The 7,975-nt window shown below is 40.5% G+C and overlaps 1 pseudogene; it reads left to right on the top strand.

The window, feature by feature from the left end:
• Positions 1–2,758: 2,758 nt before the first annotated feature.
• Positions 2,759–7,975, top strand: part of LOC107603167 (uncharacterized protein C2orf42 homolog) — a 15,199-nt pseudogene continuing 9,982 nt past the window's right edge.

Below are 7,975 nucleotides of genomic sequence, written 5' to 3'. Positions count from 1 at the left end.
CAAATAAAGCACAATGGTTTTCTGGACTTGGTACTGTGGCAATAAATAGGTATTTAGACACGTGCCAATCCAACACCAGGGTTGTTTGGACATATATGAATGTGGGTCAAAGACGAGACGTCACCATTTTGGTGTCCGCATCAAATTACATTTACAAAAGTCATTTTAAATGCATAAAAACCATCTTAAATGCAAGTAAATTGTCTACGTTCATATTTCAAATGACTTTTGTGACAATAAAATGTCAAAATATGGGGGAAATAATGTTCCAAAGTGTAAAATTGTCGTTCAGCGTAATGGTCCGAACTATGATTTTACCAATACATTTTTAAATAAACATATAAAATACCAAGTTAAAAAATATATTTGTTGTCTTGTCATTTTCAAGTAAGTATTGGCTGTGTAATATTAAAAGGACTATGTCTTATTGTTTTTTTTAAAGTATTTAAATGGACAGGGGACTTTTGTCCCGAAAATGCAGTTTATCAGATGTCATTCAGTGTAACAGGAATAAGAAGTTATTCTGAAATCATATAACAAAACTGATAGTCATTCGGCAGTCTGCGACATCATTAAATGGCACCTGGAAGACCGTGTGGTGCTGCAGAAAAGTGAGTTTATTGCTCTTAAATACTTGATAATTTCACCTTTTCATGGTGTGGTAACAATAACATAGGTTACATCCATTACACTGAATGACAGTATCACTGTATAAATAACCATTTTAGCATCTTATTTATATTACAGATAAATGAGGAATGTTTAGCATTGACAAATATGTGTTAAACTTAATAAATATTAATATTTGAATGCATTTTGGTATTGTTTGATTTGATTATTGATTAATTATAGACACCCATGAACAGAGAGAGTCACTAGGCACTGTATAAAGCCAAAAAGCTAATAAAGTAAATGTGGACCCAGTAGCTTGGGTGGCACTCTTAAAGCCCGTTCACACCAAGAACAATAACTATAAAATAACTATAACAGTAACTATGTTAGCCTTCACACCGATGAACAATAGCACTGTTCATTCTAAGCATGTGCTGCAGATTTGTTGTCTGCCACTTTAAATGCTCGAGCTCTTTAAAGTTGAATGAATTCTAATTGGCTGTCAATGCTTTTATCATTCATCAGCTGAAAAAAAAATCCAACAATATAAAAGAGATTCCAACAATATAATTTTTCTGTGAAGTTATCGTTAATTGTGCTGTAGAATCTGCTATTCTTTTATACAGAACGTTTTTTCCACCACTTTTCTGATATATATATATTTTTTATCTTTATCTTTATCCTTACCGTACTTGGTGTGAACGTTTTGTTGGTGTGAACGTGAGGATTGTAATTGTTGGAATAACAGCTTGCCAATAATTCTGGGCAGAGAAACCCCCTCACTACAGTATGTCAGAAGTTCAAGAGAGATCACTGAGGCCCACCCCAAATACTCATCCTGATAATGTAATTTATTTTTGCAAACAGAAAGTATTAATAAATGTGGAAAAAAATGAATTTTTGAGGCTCTTTTATACAGAACGTTTTTTCCACCACTTTTCTGATATATATATATTTTTTATCTTTATCTTTATCCTTACCGTACTTGGTGTGAACGTTTTGTTGGTGTGAACGTGAGGATTGTAATTGTTGGAATAACAGCTTGCCAATAATTCTGGGCAGAGAAACCCCCTCACTACAGTATGTCAGAAGTTCAAGAGAGATCACTGAGGCCCACCCCAAATACTCATCCTGATAATGTAATTTATTTTTGCAAACAGAAAGTATTAATAAATGTGGAAAAAAATTAATTTTTGAGGCTGAGCAAGTCAGAAACAAAGTGACAAGCTAAGCAAGCATGGCAGGTGAGCATCAGAAAAATGCTTATTATATTTCAACATCTGTTTCTGCAGTCATTTACACAGGATTATTATTAAAACTAATTTAATGACACGGATTAATACTAAAAATATTTCAGTTATGGGAACAATGGCAATGTTATCTCTCTTTTTGGCAAATCGTCATTCAGAGTAACAAACCATGGTCATTCAGTGTAACACATGTACTTATACTTATATAAAAATACAAATAAGAATATATGATCATACTAAATTTAAATATATTTTAAATGATTTTCACTTCCTTACAAAAACTTCTTGCTGGCAAATTGGAAACCATAGTGGTTTGAAGGACATTAGCAAAGTATAAAGATTTAAAAATTAAAGTTAATTGATATTTGAGGGCTGCACTGTGATGCTTAAATAGTCTTTTAATATGTCATCAAATGATTAATGTTTTAAATATGCCTAACAAGATTTTTTGGTATATAAATATTGTTACACTGAATGACATTTTAGTCATTTTTGTCTTCTGTCAAACATGGTAAAAAAATCCATGATAATTGTTTTTTGTTAAAAAAATATAAACTTAAACAGGACACATTCTAATGTATGGTGAAAAAACAAAACGTAAAGCTATATTGCACTTTTATTTTTTTGATGCTTGAAACACCCTTTTTGTCTTTGACCCATATACATATGCCCCTTCTCAAAAAAAAAAGTGTCTACATACTGTATTTTGATACTACTTTTTGGTATATTTAGTAAATAGTGTAAATTGTCTTGGCCTGCAGTATTCACAAGTTGCAGGCACAATAAAGAGCTGCTTCATAGCTGCTAAACAACAGAAGACATTTACACGTTTTGTTTCCTGCAATGGATTGTAGGTTAACATCTACTTCATCCAGTGCTCTTTTTGTTTTCTGTTGTATAAAGTATCTATCTGCATGTAAGAAACCTCCTCAAATTATTCAATGTGTGAGTGAGCTGTGTGAATGAATCAAACTGAATCAGGAACAATTTCAGACCTTTTTACAAACCAGTATATGGCAATCTCGACAGTCAGACAAGGATTTACAGTAATATTTTATAGGGACACAGCGATACTTCGCTGGGGTTTGTGTTGGAGTAAAAAGGCTGCACTGTACCATAATAGCACTACAGTATTTAAACAGTCCTTTGCTTATGACTCCCCCCTTGTTGATGAACAATAAACTTGTCCTGTATCAATCTCAGTTTCAGTGTATGTCTGCCAACAATGGATGGTTCTCTGGTAAACTCTGCAATACCGTTGGTGTCACAAACGGTGGTTTCTCCCTTTACTCAAACCTCCAGCAACTTGAATAGGAGACCTCGAGACAAACGGAAGACTCCTGCGTTTCTGTCAAACTTGGGCAAGGCTACGTTAAGAGGCATCTGCAAGTGCCCTCAGTGTGGCGTTTACAACGGCACCCGTGGCCTCAGCTGTAAGAACAAGGCCTGTGGAACCATCTTCAGGGATGGGGACCATGGGACTGGACGTTTGAAAAAAGGGGCACATGAAGTGGTTCAAGTTGTAACAGATAGTGGAGGTGGCAGGGCCGGAGGGCCGCAAGTGTTCTCTGTGTCAGCGGGGACGTGGGTCTGAACAACAAGGCTTTGTTGAGTTAGTCCTCACGGATACAGCTATTACTACTGCAGACAGAACCCTGCTGACCCGTGTCAACCTCGGTCGCTGTTACATGCCCTCTTGCCAGCAGAACGAAAGCGAGTCAACAGTTGAAAGTGGCCATCAGCAAGTAACACAACCACCCAAAAGTCCCTGTACCCATGTGAAGCAAGCCATGGAGTGTCAGACCCAAGCAACACCTCTGCCACTCAAGAGCTCTGTGCTGGAGGCCCTGGTGGCCACTTCCCAGGCCAAAGAAGAGTTGTGGAGGCTGGCTACAGAGACACCGGGACCTCTAGTGCAGAGGGTTTCTAAAGGGACCCTAATAGTGAAGTGCCAACCAGGTGAAGCCCACCCTCTCGGACTGCTGCATCTGGCTTATCTGGTGTTAAAGACAAGACTGTCAGATAGTGGAGGTGGCAGGGCCGGAGGGCCGCAAGTGTTCTCTGTGTCAGCGGGGACGTGGCTCTGAACAACAAGGCTTTGTTGAGTTAGTCCTCACGGATACAGCTATTACTACTGCAGACAGAACCCTGCTGACCCGTGTCAACCTCGGTCGCTGTTACATGCCCTCTTGCCAGCAGAACGAAAGCGAGTCAACAGTTGAAGGTGGCCATCAGCAAGTATCACAACCACCCAAAAGTCCCTGTACCCATGTGAAGCAAGCCATGGAGTGTCAGACCCAAGCAACACCTCTGCCACTCAAGAACTCTGTGCTGGAGGCCCTGGTGGCCACTTCCCAGGCCAAAGAAGAGTTGTGGAGGCTGGCTACAGAGACACCGGGACCTCTAGTGCAGAGGGTTTCTAAAGGGACCCTAATAGTGAAGTGCCAACCAGGTGAAGCCCACCCCCTCGGACTGCTGCATCTGGCTTATCTGGTGTTAAAGACAAGACTGTGGGTGTGGCTCCTTTTCAATGTGCATGTTATGTACCTAATACCAAGGGGGAATTGGGGGCGAGAAGTGGGGGTCAGTCTAATATCAACGATGGAGAAAATTCCCACCAGCACAATTTACTTGAGCACTGCCTCCATTTTTATGCTTGCGTTTGTGCCTTCACAAGTGATGAGAAGCTGGCCTCTGAGTTTTCAGCTTTCCTCAACTACAACATGAATGCTAAGTCCACCATTTAGGTTCTCGGTCTTGAACCCTGCTTCTGGATACCCACTGTCCTGCAAAGTTTATTTCCAACATGCTTCAGCTCCCCTGGACTGTGATATTTGAATTGATCCAGAAGAACTTGATTATTTGGTTCAGGTGTGTTTGATTAGGGTTGTAGCTAAACTCTGCAGGACAGTGGGTTACCAGTAGAGGGTTGAAGACCTAGGATTTAGGTTGTCACCTTATGTGCAACCTAGTGCAGTGGTTCTCAATTCCAGTTCTGGTGGCCTACCGCTCTGCACATTTTGTATGCTTATCTAACACACCTGATTCAGATCATCAGCTCATTAGGAGAGATCTCCATGAACTGAACTGAATGTGACAGAAAAGAGAGAAATACAAAATGTGCAGAGCAGTGCGTTGCCAGAACCAGAATTGAGAACCACTGACTTAGTGAGCCTAATTTCTGTCTACTGCAGTGGTGTCCAAACATGTTCCTGAAGGGCCACTTTCTTGCAAAGTTTAGAGCTAAACTCTGCAGGACATTGGCCCTTCAGGAGAAGGATTGGACACCTTTTGTTCCGTGGTTCTTATCTCTGGTCATGGGGGACCCAATGTTCTACACATTTTGTATGTCTCTTTTTTATATGGCACACTTATTTCAGTTCATCTAGCTTTCTCCTAATGAGCTGATGATCTGACTCAGGTGTTATAAATAGGCAATACATACAAAATGTGCAGAGCAGTGGGCTTGTAAAGAGTTGAGATCCAATGCCCTAGTCTAGAGGTTCTCAACTCTGGCCCTCGAGATACACTTTCCTGCAGAGCCCCAACCTTGATCAAACTCACCTGCCTGTAACTCTCTAGTAATCCTGAAGACCTTGATTAGCTTGTTCAGGTGTGTTTGATCAGGGTTGGAGCAAAACTCTGCAGGAAAATGGATCTAGTCTACTGCATAAAATAGGCAGAGTTAGCCAAGTTTACTACTGGAGGGCTACCGCTGCTCTAAGGTTGCATCCGAAACCAGGTTCCAAAAGTGACAGATTTGGAAAGCTCTACAAAGAAAGCAACTTGTGCAGTACAAAAATAGTGCTCCTTAAGTAAAGTGCACAGCAAATGTGACTGAATTGTTTCCAATAGATTTTGATGTTACTATGAGCTAGGCTAACAACATTCTAATAAACATCAAAATGCATAGTACACAAATATATTTTCAGACTTAACATTTTTAATTGGATGATGTCCATGAATTAGAAGATACACTTTTTATTGATACTTTTTGATACAGAATTAAATATATATTAGTAATTTCCTCTCAACATTTTTTTTTCACCTCTATACTGCAGGTGATATTCACAGTCCATTCTGGAATTGCATTCGCCATTAGGAATACATGCGTTGCTTCTATAGTTCTTGGCCAGAATTAGCTGTATTAGAGAGTATACTATTCCTGCATTTGTGTCAAGAGCACACCTGTGATGACTAAAAGTGTTGTCTAGTTAGGGTTCACAAGAGGTTTGGAACAGGTCTATATATAGTGTATTGATTGTTTATTTATGTATCAGAGATGACTGTGAGAATTATTGCCCAGGACTGCAGGAGAGGGCAGATGCCACAACGCTCAGTATACCTGAGGCTCAGCAGCACATTGAGCCTTCCATCTCTCATCGTCCCAAGAGACTCAAATTTGTGGAGTCCTCTACTGGTAAGTTAAAGCTCATGGACAGGCCACACAGAATGAGTAACCTCCGACCGACTGCACAAAGGCCACTGTTGCCAAGCACTTTCATTGAAAATGGCTAAATTAGCATATGTTAGCATTAATTAGCATATTCATGTCATTGCATTGCATTTTAATTATGCAATGCAATGACATGCTCTTCTACTCTCTGTAGTTTAAAGGGGTCATATGAAGCAATTAAAATGTGTCCTTTCTCTTTGAAGTGCTACAAGCTCTTGGTGCATAAAGAAGATCTGTAAAGTTGCAAAGACTAAAGTCTCAAATCCAAACAGACATTCTTTATAAAAGTTAAGAGTCAACCACACCTACCTAAAACGGCTTGTTCTAACACGCCCCCACATGTCTACGTCACGATGTGAGAAGATTTGCATAACGCCGCCCAAATGTTCATGCAAAGAAAGAAGGCGTAACTTTTATTCTCGCTGTAGTATTGTTGCCGCCGCCGCAATGTCGTGAAGGCGCTGTGTGTTTCGTTCTGAAAGTGAAACTACTTTGTTTGGCCTTTCAAAAGAGGACGATATCGTTTTGTCATGCCTGGAGCTGATCTGTGCTGGTCGCTGAGGAAATACATCAAGTTCATGCTGTGAATTGCCGGAATGGCTTTCACCGTGGACGAAGTGGAGTCCAGCCCGAGGTCGTCAAATGTGTTTGCCGCAAGTCTGCTCACTCTAGCCCTCCGGCCGTTCCTCACTCTAGCCGCCGGCCTCCGCTCACGCTGTGTTTCATTGTGAAAGCGAAACTACTTTGTTTGGCCTTCCAAAAGAGGACACGACTAGAAATCAGTGGTTAAGTTGTATTTACAACACTGTTCCAGAACACTTCAACCCAAATATTCAGATGTGTGCAGCACATTTTATGGAGGACTGTTTCCTGATCCTGGTAGAGTAGACTACAATGCGGGCTGTTCTTACTCACAGACTGTAAGTGCGTTTTTTATATTTAAAGTCCCCATGAAATCAAAATTCCATTTTTTTGGGTGTTAGTATCAATATGTTAGTCTTAAAGTTATCTATAAGGCAGTGTGCTCCAAAACAGTGATTTAGAAGATATAAGTATTCAAAGCTTTCAGTTCGTCACTTCCGCCAAAACGGCTCAACGATTTTTTTGACGTCACATCGTACTTCAGCTTCTCATCAAACTTTCTGTCCAATCAAATGCTCTCTAGAATCCGAAGTGCCCACCCCCTACACTATAAAATAGACGCTGAAGCCGCGGTTGAAATCGGTCACTTGTCCACAGAATTAGTATTTTCTGTACAGTGAATGGTACGTAGTGCACTATATAGGGGACAGGGAATGATTCAAACAGTGTAAATATGATTTCCATTGAGGAAATAAAGAAGTTTGGTTACACGCTGTGTCACGCTAACCACCGCACCACACACACACTCTGCTCCGGTCCAGAGACACGATAGCATGGAGCGGATCACATGCGCGAGTCGGCGCAGACCACAAAATGTATCGGAACTATTTGAATTTTATAGCAATATGGATGAGACTGTGGCTGGCATACCCTGTCAAATGCGGCTTTACGGAGCTCAACGGATCTAGTCCAAGCTGTGATATAAACGAACGCTATTGGCTATTTTAAAAAGGGCCGGGGCTGCTTGATATGTCCCGCCCTGTCTTCCTGTTTCAGTTAAAATGACGTCAACACA

Source organism: Sinocyclocheilus grahami, unplaced genomic scaffold, assembly GCF_001515645.1.
Source record: "Sinocyclocheilus grahami isolate Dianchi unplaced genomic scaffold, SAMN03320097.WGS_v1.1 scaffold342.1, whole genome shotgun sequence".
NCBI classification, from domain to species: Eukaryota; Metazoa; Chordata; class Actinopteri; order Cypriniformes; family Cyprinidae; genus Sinocyclocheilus; species Sinocyclocheilus grahami.
The sequence above is the reverse complement of the archived record's forward strand: the minus strand, read 5'-3'. Positions and strand labels throughout refer to the sequence as shown.